This window comes from Dendrobates tinctorius, unplaced genomic scaffold (assembly GCF_039654945.1).
Source record: "Dendrobates tinctorius isolate UK_male_01 unplaced genomic scaffold, ASM3965494v1 ptg000134l, whole genome shotgun sequence".
Classification (NCBI taxonomy): domain Eukaryota; kingdom Metazoa; phylum Chordata; class Amphibia; order Anura; family Dendrobatidae; genus Dendrobates; species Dendrobates tinctorius.
The window spans coordinates 6503366-6527430 of NW_027361802.1; positions in this window are offsets into that span (position 1 = coordinate 6503366).

Below are 24065 nucleotides of genomic sequence, written 5' to 3' on the forward strand. Positions count from 1 at the left end.
GTGGTCATAAACCACTGTTTGTGTGCACGGCAGGGCTCAGAAGGGAAGGAGCACATTTGACTTTTTGAATGGAAAATATACTGGAATATTTAGCGCTTGCCATGTTGCGTTTGGAGAGCTCCTGTGTGCCTAAACATTGGAGCTCCCCAACAAGAGACCCCATTTTGGAAACTAGACCCCCCAAGGAACTTATCTAGATGCATAGTGATCACTTTGAACCCCCAGGTGCTTCACAAATTGATCCGTAAAAAAAGTACTTTTTTTCACAAAAATTATCTTTTAGCCTCAGTTTTTTCATTTTCCCTTGGGCAACAGGATAAAATGGATCCTAAAATTTGTTGGGCAATTTCTCCTGAGCACCCCAATACCGCATATGTGGTCATAAACCACTGTTTGGGTGCACAGCAGGGCCCGGAAGGGAAGGAGCACCATTTGACTTTTTGAATGGAAAATTAGCTCCAGTCGTTAGTGGACACCATGTCGCGTTTGGAGAGCTCCTGTGTGCCTAAACATTGGAGCTCCCCCATAAGTGACCCCATTTTGGAAATTAGACCCCTTAAGGAACTTATCTAGATGTGTAGTGAGTAGAGTTGAGCGATACCGTCCGATACTTCAAAGTATCGTATCGGATGGTATCGGCCGATCTTTAAAAAAAGTATCGGTATCGCCGATTCCGATACCGGAAGTCCCATTCAAGTCTATGGGACTTCCGGTATCGGAATAAGAAAAACCCTTTCCTGCCCTTGTACAGCCTCTCTGGGGTCTGTACGGGCCTTTCGGGGGGCTGTGCCGGCCTGCCAGGGGGTCTGTGCAGGCTCCGGTGGTCTGTGCCGGCCTGCCGGTGGTCTGTGCAGGCTCCGGGGGGCTGTGCCGGCCTGCCGGGGGGCTGTGCCGGCCTGCCAGGGGGCTGTGCCGGCCTGCCGGGGGGCTGTGCAGGCTCCGGTGGTCTGTGCCGGCCTGCCGGTGGTCTGTGCAGGCTCCGGGGGGATGTGCCGGCCTGCCGGGGGGCTGTGCCGGCCTGCCGGGGGGCTGTGCAGGCTCCGGGGGGCTGTGCCGGCCTGCCGGGGGGCTGTGCCGGCCTGCCGGGGGGCTGTGCCGGCCTGCCGGTGGTCTGTGCAGGCTCCGGGGGTCTGTGCAGGCATCGTCCGATGGGACTACAAGTCCCATCGGGCGATGCCTGCTACCATGACAGTGATTGACACATTAGCCAATGATGGGACAGTAGTAGTCCCATCATCCGGCTAATGTGTTAAATGTAAAAAAAAAAAAAAAAAAAAAAATTACATGCTACATACATACAACATCCATACTACATACATGCTACATTCATACTACATACTACATACATGCTACATTCATACTACATGCAACATACATACTACATATATACTACATGCATGCTACATACATACTACATGCTACATACATACTACATATATACTACATGCATGCTACATACATACTACATGCTACATACATACTACATATATACTACATGCATGCTACATACATACTGCATGCTACATGCATGCTACATACATACTACATACATACTACATGCTACATACATACCACATATATACTACATACATACAATACATTCATACAATACATACATAGACATACAGTACATATAACATAGAGTAACATACTTACCAATACTTGTCACATTGTTCCCCGAAGCCATTGTCTTTCCGGAATAAATATTAACATAACAAACCACAAAAATACTCACCCACGATCCGAAGCAGTCCACGAGTGTGTCCCACGACGATCTTGGGTAGAGAACGGCAGCATCAGATGATGCTGCCGTTCTCTACGGGCTGCAGGAATCCAATGACGGAAGGTAGGTATCCTTCCGCACTGTATTCCTCCGCCACTTAAAAAAAAAAAAAGTCCCTAGTCTCACTTTATGCCATTGCTGTGTGGGAATTTCCCACACAGCAATGGCATAAAGTGAGACTAGGGACTTTTTTTTTTTTAAGTGGTGGAGGAATACAGTGCGGAAGGATACCTACCTTCCGTCATTGGATTCCTGCAGCCCGTAGAGAACGGCAGCATCATCTGATGCTGCAGTTCTCTACCCAAGATCGTCGTGGGACACACTCGTGGACTGCTTCGGATCGTGGGTGAGTATTTTTGTGGTTTGTTATGTTAATATTTATTCCGGAAAGACAATGGCTTCGGGGAACAATGTGACAAGTATTGGTAAGTATGTTACTCTATGTTATATGTACTGTATGTCTATGTATGTATTGTATGAATGTATTGTATGTATGTAGTATATATGTGGTATGTATGTAGCATGTAGTATGTATGTAGTATGTATGTAGCATGCATGTAGCATGTAGTATGTATGTAGCATGCATGTAGTATATATGTAGTATGTATGTAGCATGCATGTAGTATATATGTAGCATGTATGTAGTATGTATGTGGTATGTATGTAGCATGTAGTATGTATGTAGCATGCATGTAGTATATATGTAGTATGTATGTAGCATGTAGTATGTATGTAGTATGTATGTGGTATGTATGTAGCATGCAGTATGTATGTAGCATGCATGTAGTATATATGTAGTATGTAGTATGTATGTAGTATGTATGTGGTATGTATGTAGCATGTAGTATGTATGTAGCATGCATGTAGTATATATGTAGTATGTAGTATGTATGTAGTATGTATGTGGTATGTATGTAGCATGTAGTATGTATGTAGCATGCATGTAGTATGTATGTAGCATGCATGTAGTATGTATGTAGTATGTATGTAGTATGTATGTAGCATGCAGTATGTATGTAGCATGTATGTAGTATGTATGTAGTATATATGTAGTATGTATGTAGCATGTAGTATGTATGTAGCATGCATGTAGTATATATGTAGTATGTATGTAGCATGCATGTAGTATGTATGTAGTATGTATGTAGTATGTATGTAGCATGCAGTATGTATGTAGCATGTATGTAGTATGTATGTAGTATATATGTAGTATGTATGTAGCATGCATGTAGTATGTATGTAGCATGTAGTATGTATGTAGCATGCATGTAGTATGTATGTAGCATGTATGTAGTAGGTATGTAGTATATATGTAGTATGTATGTAGCATGTAGTATGTATGTAGCATGTATGTAGTATGTATGTAGTATATATGTAGTATGTATGTAGCATGTAGTATGTATGTAGCATGCATGTAGTATGTATGTAGTATTTTTTTTTTTTTTTTTTTAACATTTAACACATTAGCCGGATGATGGGACTACTACTGTCCCATCATTGGCTAATGTGTCAATCACTGTCATGGTAGCAGGCATCGCCCGATGGGACTTGTAGTCCCATCGGACGATGCTTGCACAGACCCCCGGACATCAGCACAGCCCCCCGGCAGGCCGGCACAGCCCCCCGGCAGGCCGGTACAGACCCCCACAGGGTGCACAGACCACCGGCAGGCCGGCACAGCCCCCCGGCAGGCCGGCAGAGACCCCGGGCAGTCCACACAGCCCCCCGGCAGGCCGGCACAGCCCCCCGGCAGGCCGGCAGAGACCCCCGGAAGGCCCGAAATGACGGCGCATCATGATGCACACACCGCGCATCATGATGACGTCAGGCCGTCAATCAACTGAACTTCCGATTCCGATGCCGAATTCCGATATTGAAAAAATATCGGAAGTCGGTATCGGAATTCCGATACAGCAAGTATCGGCCGATACCCGATACTTGCGGTATCGGAATGCTCAACACTAGTAGTGAGCACTTTGAACCCCCAAGTGCTTCACAAAAGTTTATAACGTAGAGCAGTGAAAATAAAAAATAATTTTTTTTCCTCAAAAATGATTTTTTGGCACGCTATTTTTTATTTTTACAAGGGTAATAGGAGAAATTGGACCACAAAAGTTGTTGTACAGTTTGTCCTGAGTACGCTGGTACCCCATATGTGAGGGGGAACCACTGTTTAGGCGCACGGCAGGGCTCAGAAGGGAAGAAGCACCATTTGACTTTTTGAAATGAAAATTAGCTCCAATCCTTAGCGGACACCATGTCGTGTTTGGAGATCCCCTGTGTGCCTAAACTTTGGAGCTCCCCCACAAATGACCCCATTTTGGAAACTAGACCCCCTAACGAACTTATCTAGATGCATAGTGAGCACTTTGAACCCCCAGGTGCTTCACAGAAGTTTATAACGCAGAGCTGTGAAAATAAAAAATATTTTTTTTTTCTAAAAAAAATATTTTTTAGTCCGCAATTTTTTATTTTCACAAGGCTTACAGGATAAATTGGACCCCAAAAGTTGTTGTACAGTTTGTTCTGAGTACGCTGGTACCCCATATGTGGGGGAAAACCACTGTTTGGGCACACGTCGGGGCTCAGCAGGGAATTAGTGACATTTTGAAATGCTTACTTTGATGGCATGGTCTGCGGGCATCATGTTACATTTGCAGAGCCCCTGTGTGCCTAAACAGTAGAAACCCCCCACATGTGACCTCATTTTGGAAACTATACCCCCCAAGGAACTTATCTAGATACATAGTGAGCACCTTGAACCCCCAAGTGCTTCACCGAAGTTTATAACGCAGAGCCGTGAAAATAAAAAATCATTTTTTTTCCTCAAAATAAATGATTTTTAGCCCGCAATTTTTTTTCACAAGGGTATCAGGATAAATTGGACACCAAAAGTTGTTGTACAGTTTGTCCTGAGTACGCTGGTACCCCATATGTGGGGGGGAACCACTGTTTGGGCACACATCGGGGCTCGGAAGGGAAGTAGTGACATTTTGAAATGCTGACTTTGATGGCATGGTCTGCGGGCGTCATGTTACATTTGCAGAGCCCCTGTGTGCCTAAACAGTGGAAACCCCCCACATGTGACCTCATTTTGGAAACTAGACCCCCCAAGGAACTTATCTAGATGTGTGGTGAGCACCTTGAACCCCCAAATGCTTCACAGAAGTTTATAACGCAGAGCTGTGAAAATAAAAAATCATTTTTTTCCTCAAAAAAAATGATTTTTAGCCGGCAATTTTTTTTTCCACAAGGGTAACGGGATAAATTCAACCCCAAAGGTTGTTGTCTAGTTTGTCCTGAGTACACTGATACCCCATATGTGGGGGATGACCACTGTATGGGCACACGTCAGGGCTCGGAAGGGAAGTAGTGACATTTTGAAATGCTCACTTTGATGGAATGGTCTGCGGGCATCATGTTACATTTGCAGAGCCCTTGATGTACCTAAACTGTGGAAACCCCCCAAAAGTGACCATATTTTGGAAACTAGACCCCATAAGGAACTTGCCTAGATGTGTGGTGAGCACCTTGAACCCCCAAGTGCTTCACAGAAGATTATAACGCAGAGCCATGAAAATAAAAAATCATTTTTTTCCTCAAAAAATGATTTTTTAGCTCGCAATTTTTTATTTTCCCAGGGTAACAGGAGAAATTGGACCCCAAAAGTTGCTGTCCAGTTTATCCTGAGTACGCTGGTACCACATATGTGGGGAGGAACCTTTGTTTGGGCACTTGTCAGGGCTCAGAATGGAAGTAGTGATGTTTTGAAATGCAGACTTTGATGGAATAGTCTTCAGTCGTCATTACATTTGCAGAGCCCCTTATGTGCCTAAACAGTGGAAACCCCCCACAAGTGACCCCATTTTGGAAACTAGACCTTCCAAGGAACTTAAGTAGATGTGTTGTGAGCACTTTGAACCCCCAAGTGCTTCACAGAAGTTTATAATGCAGAGACGTGAAAATGAAAAAATCATTTTTTTTCCACAAAAATAATTTTTTAGCCCCCAATTTTTTATTTTCCCAAAGGTAACAGGAGAAATTAGTCCCCAAAAGTTGTTGTGCAATTTTTCCTGAGTACGCTGATACCCAATATGTTGGGGTAAACCACTGTTTGGGCACACGTCGGGGCTTGGAAGGGAGGGAGCACCGTTTGACTTTTTGAACGCAAAATTGGCTGGAATCAATGGTTGCACCATGTCGCGTTAGGAGACCCCCTGATGTGCCTAAACAGTGGAAACCCATCAATTCTAACTTCAACACTAACCCCAACACACCCCTAACCATAGCCCTAACCCCAACACATCCCTAACCCTAATCCCAACCCTAACCATAACCCTAACCCCAACACACCCCTAACCATAACCGTAACCACAAGCCTAACCCTAATTCCAACCCTAACCCTAATTCCAACCCTAACACTATTTCCAACCCTAACCCTCTTTCCAATCCTAACCCTAACCCTCTTTCCAACCCTAACCCTAACCCTCTTTCCAACCCTAACCCTAATGGAAAAATAAAAATATTTTCTATATTTTATCAGTTGTGCCTACCTATGGGGGTGATAATAGGGGGGTTTATTTACTTTTTATTTCATTTTGATCACTGTGAGAGTGATCAAAATGAAAGAATGGAATCTGCAGCAGGCAGATTCGGGCGGGCGCACTGCGCATGCTCCCGCCATTTTCCAAGATGGAGGCTCCCACGATCTGGACCCGCGGGACACCAAGAGCGACAGGGGGACTCAGGACGTACCAGGGGGGTGAGGGGGGATCGGAAGCTGGCGGGGAGCGGAGGGAATGGGAGGGGGGGCAGATGATGACAGCGGCAGCAGATCACTGCTGTCATTCAGTGGTGGGGGGTGATCGCCGGTGGGGGAGGTCGGATCGGTGCCTCCAGCCAAGTCTGAAGCTACAGCAGCATTGGCCATGGCTGGATTGTAATATTTCATCAATTTTCATTGATGAAATATTACTATCGCTCTGATTGGCTGTTTCACTTTTAACAGCAAATCAGAGCAATCATAGCCACGTGGGGGCGAAGCCACGCCCACTGTGGTGAATTACAAAGCCCCCGTATCTGCGGGTCAGGTGACCTTTCATTGACCCCGGTCATCCGACCCGCAGGGGGGCTTTGAAGTCATGATACAGGGTATGCGTCATGGGTCGGATTGGCACCGACTTTCATGACGCATACGCTGTGTCACAGGTCGGGAAGGGGTTAACCTATTCCTGGCAAATTCAATTCACACTGACTTTATTCACTGCAAATCAAATTTCCTCCCTTAATTGAAAGAATCTGCCTGAATCATATTTCTGGAGATTTGCTCATTTCTAGATTTTAGTCATTTCCATTCATTGTGTAAAATATAGACACATTGAAATAAGAAGCAAAATGTACTATTACTTACCGAAACTTTTCTATATTGACACAAGTATTCACAAAACTGAATAGATTTGTAAATTAGAAAGCTGGTATTGTTTTAGATTTAATGATTCCTATATTTTCAGACATAAAAATAAAGATGATAGGCATAAAAATGACTGCCATATTAAACTGGATGCCACATCAATGCAAATGACTCGTATCCATATATCTTACTATGCCTACAGATCTCATAGAAAATAGAAGATCAATTTTATAATGCACTGACTGAAGAGCCAGGCGCTGCCCGGGCATAGTAACTAACTGTGGTTAGTTATAGCAAATTATAATTATCCTCCATCCCATAGTCCCGTGCCCATATACCCATCATACATATCCATGATCCCATAGGCCCGTGCCCATATACCCATCATGCATATCCTCCATTCCATAGTCGAGTGCCCATATACCCATCACACATCCTCCATCCCATAGTCCCATGCCCATGCACCCATCACACATCATCCATCCCATAGTCCCATGCCCATATACCCATCATACATATTCGCCATCCCATAGTCGAGTGCCCATATACCCATCACACATCCTTCATCTCATAGTCCCATGCCAATATACCCATCATACATATACTCCATCCCATAGTCCCGTGCCCATATACCCATCAAACATATCCACCATCACATAGTCCCGTGCCCATATACCCGTCATACATATCCTCCATCCCATAGTCCAGTGCCCATATACCCATCACACATCCTCCATCCCATAGTCCCGAGCCCATATACCCGTCATACATGTCCTCCATCCCATAGTCCCGTGCCCATATACCCATCACACATCATCTATCCCATTGTCCCGTGCCCATATACCCATCATACATATCCTCCATCCCATAGTCCGGTGCCCTCGAGCCTGTGACATAGCGCTCTGATATTCATTGGGCCTCACACAATCCAAAAGTGTCCAGTGTCCACAAGTGTCTGCAGAAATTCAAAATCTCCCTTATCCTGTAGTCACTTTTTTCACACCTGTGCCATCGAGCCTGTGACATATCGCTCTGATATTCAGTGGGCCTCACACAATCCAAGTGTCCAGTGTCCACAAGTGTCTGCAGAAATTCAAAATCTCCCTTATCCTGTAGTCACTTTTTTCACACCTGTGCCATCGAGCCTGTGACATAGCGCTCTGATATTCAGTGGGCCTCACACAATCCAAAAGTGTCCAGTGTCCACAAGTGTCTGCAGAAATTCAAAATCTCCCTTATCCTGTAGTCACTTTTTTCACACCTGTGCCATCGAGCCTGTGACATAGCGCTCTGATATTCAGTGGGCCTCACACAATCCAAAAGTGTCCAGTGTCCACTAGTGTGTGCAGAAATTCAAAATCTCCCTTATCCTGTAGTCACTTTTTTCACACCTGTGCCATCGAGCCTGTGACATAGCGCTCTGATATTCAGTGGGCCTCACACAATCCAAGTGTCCAGTGTCCACAAGTGTCTGCAGAAATTCAAAATCTCCCTTATCCTGTAGTCACTTTTTTCACACCTGTGCCATCGAGCCTGTGACATAGCACTCTGATATTCAGTGGGCCTCACACAATCCAAAAGTGTCCAGTGTCCACAAGTGTCTGCAGAAATTCAAAATCTCCCTTATCCTGTAGTCACTTTTTTCACACCTGTGCCATCGAGCCTGTGACATAGCGCTCTGATATTCAGTGGGCCTCACACAATCCAAGTGTCCAGTGTCCACAAGTGTCTGCAGAAATTCAAAATCTCCCTTATCCTGTAGTCACTTTTTTCACACCTGTGCCATCAAGCCTGGGACATAGCGCTCTGATATTCAGTGGGCCTCACACAATCCAAAAGTGTCCAGTGTCCACTAGTGTGTGCAGAAATTCAAAATCTCCCTTATCCTGTAGTCACTTTTTTCACACCTGTGCCATCGAGCCTGTGACATAGCGCTCTGATATTCAGTGGGCCTCACACAATCCAAAAGTGTCCAGTGTCCACAAGTGTCTGCAGAAATTCAAAATCTCCCTTATCCTGTAGTCACTTTTTTCACACCTGTGCTATCGAGCCTGTGACATAGCGCTCTGATATTCAGTGGGCCTCACACAATCCAAAAGTGTCCAGTGTCCACAAGTGTCTGCAGAAATTCAAAATCTCCCTTATCCTGTAGTCACTTTTTTCACACCTGTGCCATCGAGCCTGTGACATAGCGCTCTGATATTCAGTGGGCCTCACACAATCCAAGTGTCCAGTGTCCACAAGTGTCTGCAGAAATTCAAAATCTCCCTTATCCTGTAGTCACTTTTTTCACACCTGTGCCATCGAGCCTGTGACATAGCGCTCTCATATTCAGTGGGCCTCACACAATCCAAAAGTGTCCAGTGTCCACAAGTGTCTGCAGAAATTCAAAATCTTCCTTATCCTGTAGTCACTTTTTTCACACCTGTGCCATCGAGCCTGTGACATAGCGCTCTGATATTCAGTGGGCCTCACACAATCCAAAAGTGTCCAATGTCCACAAGTGTCTGCAGAAATTCAAAATCTCCCTTATCCTGTAGTCACTTTTTTCACACCTGTGCCATCGAGCCTGTGACATAGCGCTCTGATATTCATTGGGCCTCACACAATCCAAAAGTGTCCAGTGTCCACAAGTGTCTGCAGAAATTCAAAATCTCCCTTATCCTGTAGTCACTTTTTTCACACCTGTGCCATCGAGCCTGTGACATAGCGCTCTGATATTCAGTGGGCCTCACACAATCCAAAAGTGTCCAGTGTCCACAAGTGTCTGCAGAAATTCAAAATCTCCCTTATCCTGTAGTCACTTTTTTCACACCTGTGCCATCGAGCCTGTGACATAGCGCTCTGATATTCAGTGGGCCTCACACAATCCAAAAGTGTCCAGTGTCCACAAGTGTCTGCAGAAATTCAAAATCTCCCTTATCCTGTAGTCACTTTTTTCACACCTGTGCCATCGAGCCTGTGACATAGCGCTCTGATATTCAGTGGGCCTCACACAATCCAAGTGTCCAGTGTCCACAAGTGTCTGCAGAAATTCAAAATCTCCCTTATCCTGTAGTCACTTTTTTCACACCTGTGCCATCGAGCCTGTGACATAGCGCTCTCATATTCAGTGGGCCTCACACAATCCAAAAGTGTCCAGTGTCCACAAGTGTCTGCAGAAATTCAAAATCTTCCTTATCCTGTAGTCACTTTTTTCACACCTGTGCCATCGAGCCTGTGACATAGCGCTCTGATATTCATTGGGCCTCACACAATCCAAAAGTGTCCAGTGTCCACAAGTGTCTGCAGAAATTCAAAATCTCCCTTATCCTGTAGTCACTTTTTTCACACCTGTGCCATCGAGCCTGTGACATAGCGCTCTGATATTCAGTGGGCCTCACACAATCCAAAAGTGTCCAGTGTCCACAAGTGTCTGCAGAAATTCAAAATCTCCCTTATCCTGTAGTCACTTTTTTCACACCTGTGCCATCGAGCCTGTGACATAGCGCTCTGATATTCAGTGGGCCTCACACAATCCAAGTGTCCAGTGTCCACAAGTGTCTGCAGAAATTCAAAATCTCCCTTATCCTGTAGTCACTTTTTTCACACCTGTGCCATCGAGCCTGTGACATAGCGCTCTCATATTCAGTGGGCCTCACACAATCCAAAAGTGTCCAGTGTCCACAAGTGTCTGCAGAAATTCAAAATCTTCCTTATCCTGTAGTCACTTTTTTCACACCTGTGCCATCGAGCCTGTGACATAGCGCTCTGATATTCAGTGGGCCTCACACAATCCAAAAGTGTCCAATGTCCACAAGTGTCTGCAGAAATTCAAAATCTCCCTTATCCTGTAGTCACTTTTTTCACACCTGTGCCATCGAGCCTGTGACATAGCGCTCTGATATTCATTGGGCCTCACACAATCCAAAAGTGTCCAGTGTCCACAAGTGTCTGCAGAAATTCAAAATCTCCCTTATCCTGTAGTCACTTTTTTCACACCTGTGCCATCGAGCCTGTGACATAGCGCTCTGATATTCAGTGGGCCTCACACAATCCAAGTGTCCAGTGTCCACAAGTGTCTGCAGAAATTCAAAATCTCCCTTATCCTGTAGTCACTTTTTCACACCTGTGCCATCGAGCCTGTGACATAGCGCTCTGATATTCAGTGGGCCTCACACAATCCAAAAGTGTCCAGTGTCGACAAGTGTCTGCAGAAATTCAAAATCTCCCTTATCCTGTAGTCACTTTTTTCACACCTGTGCCATCGAGCCTGTGACATAGCGCTCTGATATTCAGTGGGCCTCACACAATCCAAAAGTGTCCAGTGTCCACTAGTGTGTGCAGAAAATCAAAATTTCCCCTGTCCTATAGACACCTTGTACCTTGTTTTACATTACTATATAGTTTGTTGGATTTTGTCTACATTTCTACCAAAAATGAGGAAGGCTGGTGGAAGAGGCCGTGGAATTGGGCGAGGGTTGGCAGCTGGTAATGATGGTGTTGGTGGTGGATCTGATGGTAGTGGCAAAAGCAAAATAGGACCGAATGCAGGAGGTGTTGAGCCTGCGTCATCGTCTGGCTCCACAAGGCCTCGAAGGCTTAGTTTTCTAGGAGTTGGCAAACCGCTTTTAAAGCCAGAGCTTCAGGAAAAAGTTTTGTCTTACATTGCTGACTCAGCCTCCAGCTCTATCGCCTCCTCTTCTGAAGTTGCAAAAAATAAAAGCACTGAGTCGTCATTGGAGGCTCATGTTCATGAACCACACCTTTCCTTGTGTCCTTCACCCCAACCAAGATTGAAGGATGACGCAGGCCATACTACTGATTACTCCATGGAGCTGTTTTCACATACCATGCCTGGATTATCAAGTGAAATGGTGAATTACCCAGGCCAAGATGAATCTGACATGGAGTGCACTGATGCACAGCCGCTGATAGATGATTCTGCTGGTACATTAACTCATAGCACTACATTGTCCTCGCAGTGTACAGAGCCAGATTCTGACCCTGATGAGACTCAGGTGCCCCTTCCCGCACACTATACCACCATACACGGTGACACAGGGGAAGGTGCTCATGACATTGAAGAGGAGGTGATGGATGACCCAGTTGTTGACCCAGATTGGCATCCATTGGGGGAAGAGGGTGCTGCTTCCAATAGCTCAGATGAGGAGCATCCACAGCAGACATCGACATCGCAACAGCTGTTATCTGGCAGGCCCAGAGCACTCCAAAGACAGGTTCCAAAAATCAAAAGAGTTGCTGGACAGCTTATCCAGAGGGTCAAAACATCACAGCGTGCTAGGCCGCAAAATGTCTGCCAAAGTAGGAAGAGTGCAGTGTGGCACTTTTTTGAACAAAATTCTCATGATCAGGCCAAGGTTATCTGTAAGAAGTGCGCAAAGACCTTTAGCCGAGGGAAAAATCTGAAAAATTTGAATACCAGTTGCATGCTTAGACATTTAACCACCATGCACTTGCAAGCGTGGACACAACACCAAACCTCAAGTGCCACATGTGCAACTGATCACAAAGAAGGTAGTCAGCAACGCTACATTGTTTCCCCCACTGTAAGCCCACCGGTTAGCACAGCAGCAAATGTTGAGGTGTCGTTGCAAGGCCACAGCAGTCAGGGAATCCCACTGTTATATCAACGAAATACTAAATCTAGGCCATCAGAAAGAACACCAACTCCATCACCATCATCAACCCTCTCTCAGTCCACCCTGTCCACCGCTACTTCCACCATATGCAGCTCTCAAGTCCAGCTCACCCTCCCAGACACTATGAGTAGGTCAAGAAAGTACTCAGTCTCTCATCCACGTACACTGGGTTTGAACGCCCACATTGCCAAACTAATCTCGTTTGAGATGATGCCCTATCGGTTGGTGGAAAGCACAGCTTTCCGCGAACTCATGGCCTATGCAGTACCACGCTATGACCTACCCAGTCGCCACTTCTTCTCTCGCAAAGCCATCCCAGACCTCCACCATCATGTAAAAGACCGCATTGTCCATGCACTCAAGCAGTCAGTGAGTGGAAAGGTGCACCTCACAACTGATGCATGGTCCAGTCGGCATGGCCAGGGCATTTACGTGTCCATCACTGCGCACTGGGTTAATGTGGTGGATGCAGGGTCCACAGGGTACAGCGGTGGTGGGACAGTGCTGCCTAGCCCACGGTATAGGAAACAGTTGGCTGTAGGCGTTCCAACCTCCTCCTCCTCCTCCAGAAGCGAAAGCTCGTCCACAGAGCGCAGTCGTACGAGCACTCCATCTGCAGCTGCCACTGTTGCACATGAGGTGTCCCCCTATCAAGCAGCTAGTGGAAAGCATCAGCAGGCTGTGTTGCAGATGATGTGTTTGGGCGACAGACACACCGCCGAGGTGCTGGCCGAGTACTTGAAGCAACAAACTGAGTCATGGCTGGGCAGTGTACATCTTGAGGAAGGCAAGGTAGTTAGTGATAATGGCCGTAATTTTGTGGCAGCCATAGCCCTTTCAAAACTCAGCAACATACCTTGCTTGGCTCACACCTTGAACCTGGTGGTGCAGTGCTTCCTCAAAAATTATCCTGAGTTAACAGCCCTGCTCCAGAAGGTGCGAAGACTGTGCGCGCACATCCGCCGGTCGCCTGTACACTCCGTTCGGATGCAGAAGCTGCAGCGATTGCTTCACCTTCCCAACCACCGCCTCATTATCGACATTGCAACAAGGTGGAACTCCACCCTGCACATGGTGGAGCGGCTGTGCGAGCAGAGGCAGGCCATAATGCATTTGTGGGAGGATACACGGCCAGGCACTTTGAGAGCAGACATGGAGTTGACAGGTGTGCAGTGGTCGAAGCTGAAAGACCTCTGTAAAGTCCTTCAGTGTTTTGAGGAATGCACACGGCTGGTAAGCGCAGACGACGCCATCCTAAGCATGAGCATCCCACTTATGCGTCTGCTCATGCAAACTTTGACGCACCTTAAGGAGCAGGCGTCTGCAGACAATGTTGACGAGGAGGAAGAGGTGGAGGGAATCCTTGATGACATTCAGCCATTGTCTGCTCAGGGACCTCTCCTGGACGAGTTGGAGGAAGAAGAGGAGGAGGAGGAGGATGATGGGGATGATTACTTAGGGGAGGAGGATGCATCTCGTGGGGCAAGTGAAAATGTTGGCGTGGCAAGGTCTGGTACAGGGTTTGTGCGTGACTGGAGGGATGTGGATTTGCCAGAAAGTGCTCCTCCAACCAGCACTCGCAGTGCATCATTGACACCGGGAACATTGGCCCACATGTCAGATTATGCCTTGCGGATCCTAAAAAGGGACCCCCGCATTGCCACAATGATGAACGATGACGACTACTGGTTGGCCAGCATCCTGGATCCACGCTATAAAGGCAAATTACAAAACATCATGCCACAGGAGAACCTTGACCTAATATTGGCTAATAAACAAGCAACTCTGGTAAATCGGTTGCTTGAGGCATTCCCAGCACACAGCAGCGGTGATGGTTCTCACACGAGCCGTACGGGCCGGGGGCAGCTTGGCAGAGGTGTTCATGGTGCACACAGCAGAAGTGGCGTTGGAGACAGGGGTTTCATGACAATGTTGTGGACTGATTTTTCAAATACCGCTCACACAACTGGTAATACAGCATCGATGGAAAGTGACAGGAGACTGCAGTTGTCAACTATGGTTACAAACTACTTTTCCTCCCATATCGATGTTCTCCCACACAGGTCATTCCCCTTTGACTATTGGGCTGCTAAACTGGACACCTGGCCTGAATTGGCACAATATGCCTTACAGGAGCTCGCTTGCCCAGCTGCAAGTGTGCTATCGGAAAGAGTCTTCAGTGCAGCTGGATCAATCCTGACAGAAAAAAGGACCCATCTGTCAACCCAAAATGTGGATGATCTAACCTTCATTAAAATGAACCATGCATGGGTTTCCAAGGATTTTGTACCACCTTCCCCTGATGACACATAGGGTGACAGAAAAATGGCTTGCTTTGGTCCACCTCTTCCTGGAACTTGACCTATTTCGCCTTTTGCATCAGCTGAATGTCCAACATCAGCATATGCCACTTTTTAAAACTCCCTAACTGTGCTGCCTCCCCCCAATGGCCGGGGTCACCACCTAGCGCACGACACCGTGCGAGTGCCGTTGCCCTGGACAGGTGGGTAGGCCGACTCTTGGGCGCGGGCACTGGCACAGGGTCCCTCATAGTGCAATCAAGTGTCTCTGACAGTGGTGGTGCCCACCCGCCATCAGACACACCGCCGTACTATGAGGGGCCCAGTGCCAGTACCGACTCCCACGAATGGGCCCCCCTTGCTTGGGCAGGGCCCCAACATTTGCAATCTTTACCTCTCCCTGCTCCTCCGCTGTGTAGTCTGGGCCGTCAAATCCATACTGTGCCTGACACCGTCTGAGCCTGCCTCCTGATGTATAGACATATATTTTGAATGTGTACGCTATCCATACATGTTATCCTGGGATAAGGTACCCTTTCTCACCTTTGTGCAATCACGTGCAAGCCATACTGGGCCTAACACCGTCTGAGCCTGCCTCCTGATGTATAGACATATATTTTGAATGTGTACGCTATCCATACATGTTATCCTGGGATACGGTACCCTTTCTCACCTTTGTGCAATCACGTGCAAGCCATACTGGGCCTGACACCGTCTGAGCCTGCCTCCTGATGTATAGACATATCTTTTGAATGTGTACGCTATCCATACATGTTATCCTGTTATACCGTACCCATTCTCACCTTTGTGCAATCACGTGCAAGCCATACTGGGCCAAACACCATCTGAGCCTGCCTCCTGATGTATAGACATATATTTTGAATGTGTACGCTATCCATACATGTTATCCGGGGATACGGTACCCTTTCTCACCTTTGTGCAATCACATGCAAGCCATACTGGGCCTAACACCGTCTGAGCCTGCCTCCTGATGTATAGACATATCTTTTGAATGTGTACGCTATCCATACATGTTATCCGGGGATACGGTACCTTTTCTCACCTTTGTGCAATCACGTGCAAGCCATACTGGGCCTGACACCGTCTGAGCCTGCCTCCTGATGTATAGACATATCTTTTGAATGTGTACACTATCCATACATGTCATCCTGGGATACGGTACCCTTTCTCACCTTTGTGCAATCACGTGCAATCCATACTGGGCCTAACACCGTGTGAGCCTGCCTCCTGATGTATAGACATATATTTTGAATGTGTACGCTATCCATACATGTTATCCGGGGATACGGTACCCTTTCTCACCTTTGTGCAATCACGTGCAATCCATACTGGGCCTAACACCGTGTGAGCCTGCCTCCTGATGTATAGACATATATTTTGAATATGTACGCTATCCATACATGTTATCCGGGGATACGGTACCCTTTCTCACCTTTGTGCAATCACGTGCAAGCCATACTGGGCCTAACACCGTCTGAGCCTGCCTCCTGATGTATAGACATATCTTTTGAATGTGTACGCTATCCATTCATGTTATCCGGGGATACGGTACCCTTTCTCACCTTTGTGCAATCACGTGCAAGCCATACTGGGCCTGACACCGTCTGAGCCTGCCTCCTGATGTATAGACATATCTTTTGAATGTGTACGCTTTCCATACATGTTATCCTGGGATACGGTACCCTTTCTCACCTTTGTGCAATCACGTGCAAGCCATACTGGGCCTAACACCGTCTGAGCCTGCCTCCTGATGTATAGACATATATTTTGAATGTGTACGCTATCCATACATGTTATCTGGGGATACGGTACCCTTTCTCACCTTTGTGCAATCACGTGTAATCCATACTGGGCGTGAGAACGGCTGGCGAGATGTTAAGCAAGCTACAGCACCTGTGGTTTGCACACGTAAGTTTTTCATTTTTTCAGGAATGATGGTTAGGCCTAATTCCGGAACTGCGGTTGACCTGCACTTACTGGGAAATCATCGTTCGCGGGTAGTAATTGTAATCAGTGATCCCCATCACTAACGTTGTTCAGCGGGTTATCTGCACCTGTAAGCGACAAACGCTGGCCTTTTCAGTGTAGCGCACATGCAGCCACGGACATGTAAGGGCATGACACACCAGTTATTGGCCAATCTCATGTGCCAGAGCCTCACGTGTCCCTCTAGTAAGCCGGACTCGGACCGCAGGGCATGACGGAGTCTCGTTCGTTAACGGAATTAAGCTTGCAATGTGTGCATCTGTTCTGTAGCTGGCATGGTTGAAGTTTCCCAGGTGGAGTCGAATTTAACCGTAGGCTCCACTCCTGGTGGTGCCCTTCTGGACATTCCTTTAAGGTTCAGCTTTGCAACCATACTGCCCACGTAAAACAAACACTTTGCCTTCATGAACGCTGTTTGGAGGGTCATGACTTGTGGGAATAACGCCGCCCAATCAGTTAACCTGCTAGAGAGATCCTTCGTTGCTCCCAAGCATGACATCACACTCCCTAGGAGGAAGGTAATGCCACTGTGGCGACCGTACTCCTGGGGGCGACACAAGTGCACTGATGCCCAGCCACTGCTCGATGAATCTGCTGGTACATTGACCCAGACCACTACATTCCCCTCGCACGCTACACGGCCTGAATCTGACCCTGATGAAACTCAGGTTACCCTTCCCATATACAGTTCCATTTTATGCGGTGACAAAGAGGAAGCTGCAGATGAAAGTGCAGGTTCGGCCCACCCGCCATCAGACACACCACCGTACTATCAGGGGCCCTGTGCCAGTGCCGTCGCCAACGAGTGGGCCCCCCCTGCTTGCTCAGGATCACAGCACTTGCAAGGTTGAAATACTGTGCAGTGAGATGGAAGATGGGGACGACGAGGAGTCCAAACTAGTACAGGGATTCCCTAGCGAGGAGACTTATTTGATTGTTTTCAATGTTGGGACAGCAATTTTTGGGGAGCACTATACTCTGGAGAATGATAGATGGGGCCCACTATACACTGGAACATTCCAAAGGTGGACATCAGACACTGGAGCAGCATTTACAGGGCCCATTATACACTAGAGCATTAGAAATGGGGCCCATTATGTTTGGATCATTATTTGGGCCCATAAGACAGTGGAGCTTCATCCATGGGGACCAACATATACTGTAGCATTATGTGGAGCTCATCATATACTGTTTCAAACATTATATGGGACCAATGATTCTGTATGGAGAAATAGATGGGCCTCGTCATGAGATGTAAAAAGTGAAGTATTTTTCATTGTACTATACCGCTATTTCTCTGCCGTATCGGAGCATGATGAGTTGTGGTATGTGTTAAAGGGGCGCTCTTTCGCCCAGGGCGCATGAAAACCTTGAGCCAGCCCTACCCCCCCACAACTTTAGCCAAATAACCCCCATTTTTCAGTGCGTAACTTGTATTATGAAGTTAATTAAGGTTGACAAGCTTAAGTAAGAAGAATTGATGCTTTTGGCATTCAAATGGGCACTGTAGGTGTGTTTCCTGTCCTCCTCTCACTGCCGACTTTTATTCCCCATTGACTTACATTGGGTTTCGTGTTTCGGGACGACCCCGACTTTTCCCTATAATCGGCCGATCTTGCTCAACCCGACTTTTGGAAAAGTCGGGTTTCACGAACGAAACTCGACCCTAAAAAACCAAAAGTCGCTCAACTCTAGCTGACAGCAAACTGGGGTTGCAGCAGTAGCAGGAGCAGAGATTGTACCATTAAATGAAAGGTTGCACTAGATGACAGCAATCATAGGTTGTAGCAGTAGCAGGAGCAGAGATTGTACCATTAAATGAAAGGTTGCACTAGATGACAGCAAACAGGGTTTGTAGCAGTAGCAGGAGCAGAGATTGTACCATTAAATGAAAGGTTGCACTAGATGACAGCAAACAGGGGTTGTGGCAGTAGCAGGAGCAACCTGATGATTAAAGACCAGTTCCTGCATCTCTGCCCAGCGGAGGTCCAACAGTTCATCCTGGACCGAGAACCAATGAATGTGGACAAAGTCACGCAGATCGCCGACAACTATGAGGCCAACCGGAAGCCAGAGACACAGAGGCCAGTCACCACCAGCTGGAGAGGGGGTAAGCCTGTAACCAACCTCAGTGCCCCTACCAGCTGTACCTCCAGAGGCCTTGTCCCTGTTGCCAAAACCAGGCCTACTACTGACAGTCGCCAGTGTTTCAACTGCAATCGGACTGGTCACATCAGTGTCACCTGTCCGGAAAGGCCGAAGAACCCCCCAGCCAAGGCCTCTGGGCCCAATGCCTCTGTTCTTTTGGTGGGAGATGTGGTTGGGAGGATTGATAACAACGTTCAGCACATCCAGGTGGAGGCCCATTTTGCTAAAGGCCTCAAGGACACCGGGGCTGAACGAACCCTCATCCTTCCTGGACTGGCGGCTCCTGAAGAGTTTATTGAGGGGAAAGCCCTGAATGTCACCGGGATCGGGGGTACCCACTGTCCCTTGCCAATGGCCCTGGTATTTCTTGATTGGGGTGCTGGGAGCGAGGTGAGGGAAGTGGGAGTGTCCGAAAACCAGCCCACTGATGTTTTATTGGGGACTGACTTGGGGAGGATGGTTGCATACTACGTCCCTGACACCCCTTCCCAACCTGATAAGGGTAACGTTAACCCTGATGATGATGATGATGATGATGGGAAACTGAATGTGTTACCTGCTAATGCCTTGATGAGTAGTGATGCAGCTAATAACCATTCTCTCCCAGGGAATGATGCTGATGGTGGTGTAAATGTACCAAAGAATTTTGATAACCATTCTGTTCTTAGGAATGATGATGATGTATCTCTGCGGACTGAACCTGTTAACCATTTCTTCGAAACGGTAGATGTGTCCACAGTTACCAAAGTGCTCAGCCCCGTCGCTCTGCGGAGTGAGATGGCTGAGGAACCCCTAACAGGAGCAAGCGTCGGTGCTCAAAGAAATGGGGAGGTGCATGGGAACCATGAGGAAGGTGATGCCCTGCAACTGACCAGTGCCACCGAGGAAGGTAACTGGCCCATGAGTAGCACTGCACCTGAAGTGTTGTGGGTGGATGGGGAGGTAGAGCCCATAGCAGCGCCAACTGGTGGGTCTGTAGAAATCCCCAGGGAAACAGCATACAAAGCAGCTGTCACGCGCAGTCAGAGTGCCCTGATCGTAGGTAGCGCCCTGCCTTCTGGACCCTCTTCTGCCACAAGAGAAACTGAACAAGAGGCGAACCCAGAGCAGGTTCCAGAGGGTCCAAGTGAGGAGGTAACCCTGACGTCACTTCTGTCGGCCTCCAGCCAGGAGTTCCAGGCCACTCTGCACTCAGATGCGAGCCTGGAGAAATTGAGACCTCGCCGAGACACCCACCTCCGAGTCTGATAAGGAGAGGGTGTTCTGGGAACGAGGAAAGTTGTATCAGGAGACAGTACCCAGAGAATCCCAAAAGGAGTGGTTGAGGGAAAGACAGCTGGTCGTTCCCTATCAGATCAGAACTGAGTTGTTGCGGATCGCCCATGAGATTCCACTTGCTGGACACTTGGGGATCAGCAAAACAAAGGCACGGCTGTCTCAACACTTCTATTGACCCAAGATGGGGACAGATATCACAACCTACTGCCGCACCTGTACCACCTGTCAAAGAGTGGGCAAGGCGGGGCCTGCTCTTAAGGCTTACCTTATCCCTTTGCCAGTGATAGAGGAGCCTTTCCAGAGAATCGCGGTGGACATTGTAGGCCAGCTGGCCGTCCCCAGCAGCTCTGGAAAGCAATACATTTTCACCGTGGTGGACTACTCTACCTGGTACCCAGAGGCAGTAGCTCTGTCTTCAACCAGGGCAGATAAGGTGGCTGATGCAATGGTGACCATCTTTTCAAGGGTAGGATTTCCCAGGGAGATGCTTACCGATAAAGGGACCCAATTCATGTCTTGTCTAATGGAGGCTCTCTGTGAGAAAATGCAGGTGAAGCACCTGGTATCGAGTGCGTATCACCCACAGACCAATGGCTTGTGTGAATACTTCAATGGTAACCTCAAACAGATGCTCCGCATGCTGGTTGCGACCCAAGGGCGCGACTGGGGGCGGTACGTCCCACACCTGCTATTCGCTTACAGAGAAGTTCCGTAGGCCTTGACAGGGTTCTCCCCCTTCGAGCTCCTGTATGGCAGGTGAGTCCGGGGACCCCTTTGGTTGATAAGAGAATCCTGGGAAGATGAGCCAAACCCCACAGAAGTGTCCATCGTGGATTATGTCATGCTCTTTCATGACAAGATGCAGACCTTGACACAGTTGGTGCATGACAATATGATGCAGGCTCAGGCGGACCAGAAGCACTGGTATGACCAGATCACCCGGGAGATAACCTACCATGTGGGTCAAAAGGTGTGGGTGTTGGTCCCTATACCAATGGATGAGCTTCAGGCAACCTGGGAAGGCCCATACGTCGTCCACCAACAGCTCAACCCGGTCAACTATGTGGTCACACATGACCATGCTCGGGGTAGGCGCAAGGCCGTTCACGTCAATATGCTGAAGGCGCACCACGAACATGAAGCCTGCATCCTACCAGTCTGCAACCTGCCCGAGGATGGGGAGGAAGATCCCCTTCTGGACATGCTGGCCCAAGCCAAGGACTTTGGGTCCATTGAGGACATGGAGATAAGTGATTTGTTAACCGTACCCCAGCGGTCGCAGTTGTTGGCCACCCTTGAACCCTTCCGGGCCGTGTTCACCATCTGACCTGGGAGGATGGAGTTAGCGGTTCATGAGGTGGACACCGGGAATCACGCCCCACTATGGCGAGCACCTTATCGGATCTCTGAGGGGGTGCAACAGGTCATGCGCCAAGAGATCAATGAGGTGTTACAGCTGGGGGTGATTCAACAGTCAAAAAGCACGTGGGCCTCGTCTGTAGTTGTCGTTCCCAAAAAGGATCGTACCACCCAGTTCTGTGTGGACTACAGAGGGCTCAACGCCATCACAACCTCTGATGCACACCCGATGCCACGTATCGAGGATCTGCTTGAGCGGTTGGCAAAAGCAAAATACATATCCATCAAGGATTTGAGTCGGGGATACTGGCAGATTCCACTGAGCCCTGAGGCACAGGAGAAATCCGCCTTTATCACCCACTTTGGACTGTACGAGTCCACAGTCATGCCCTTCGGAATGAAAAATGCCCCTTCCACTTTCCAGCAGATGGTCAACCACCTGCTCTGGGGACTGGAGGAGTACGCTTTGGCGTACTTGTATCACATCGCCGTCTTCAGTTCCACCTGGGAGGAACACCTTCAGCATCTCCAGGAGGTGCTCAAGCGTCTTCACCAGGCAGGCCTGACCATCAAGCCTGGAAAGTGCCAGATGGGCATGAGCGATGTCCACTAACTGGGGCACCAGGTAGGCTGGGATTCCATGAGTCCGGAGCCGGAGAAAGTGGACACAATCGTATCCTGGCCAAGCCCCGGACCAAGAAACAGATGAAGTCCTTCTTGGGCACTGCAGGGTACTATAGGCGGTTTGTACAGGACTATAGTCCCCTTGCAAAACCCTCGACCGACCTCACCAAGCAGAGGCTACCCCAAACAGTTAACTGGATGGCCGGCTGCGAGGCAGCCTTCCAAGCTTTGAAAACAGCCCTGTGCAACTCTTCAGTGTTGAAAGCAGTCGACAGCAGTCGCCTGTTCCTGGTACAGACCGATGCCAGCGAGTTTGGCTTTGGTGCTGTGCTCAGCCAGGTCGACTCGGGGAACCAGGAGCACCATGTGTTGTACCTGAGCCGGAAACTTTTGCCAAGGGAAGTGGCATACTCCACCATCGAGAAGGAGTGCCTGGCCATGGTGTGGGCACTGCAACATTTGCAGCCCTACCTGTACAGGCGCACCTTCACGGTGGTAACTGACCACAACCCTCAGAGCTGGCTGCACACAGTGTCCGGAACCAACAGAAGGTTGCTCCGCTGGAGCCTTGCCCTTCAACAGTACAACTTTACAGTACAACACAAAAAGGGCAGCGAGCATGGTAATGCTGATGGGTTGTCCCGCCGGGGAAAACCCGCTGAGGTGCGCATGGTGGATTATGGTCAGGTTATGCCTCAACAGCGCACTCTAAAAGGGGAAGGTGTAATGATACTGTCCGATATATCTGTAAGGTATGACTTCTGGAATCTACCAGAATCTCCCATTGTTACACTTCAGATTAGATTTCTGATTGCCACATGCTGCAGAGGTGACCCCCTCCTCTTTCCTCCCCCACAGCCCTTTCACACACACCAGTGTCTCTCTGCCTGCAACTCTGTGGAATCTGAGACTCCAGTGCAGATTCTCTCTCTCTCTTCCCACTCCCTCCCTCCCTACAAAGGCAGGGGGAAGAATGTATTTGTTTGAAGCCATGAGGCCAATTCAGTTTTGGGAAATATTAAAAGAAGCCTAACGCGGACTCTGGTCGTGACAGAAAAATGAAACGGACATTTCCGTGATATGCGCTGATCCAGCTTCACTACGGTGGCTCTTGCGAAGTTCTAGCACCCCCAGAAACTGAGAAATGGGTTCCTTCTAAATGGTGTGTCATAACTACTGCATGTTTGGTTTTGAATTATTATATTCAACGAACTACAAAAAATGATACCATGTGCTTTTTTATATGAGGTACCCTCTGAGTGATATGGTTATTATAAGTTTTGTATTCAGAATTGTGCTCCTAGAACAGGGGGAGTAACATCCCTAGACCGCCTCTTTCATGATGTCATGGACCCAGATCTATAAGGCATTCTCTCCCTGGGGTTAGTCATTTGAGCTGCAGAGTCCATGCTGAAAGAACCCTCAGATGAGTGGAGACGTGTGGCTGGCTGCCCCTCCCCCACCACATGGTTCTGCCTAAGACCATCTAAGCAACTGTAAGTCTGATTTCTGCT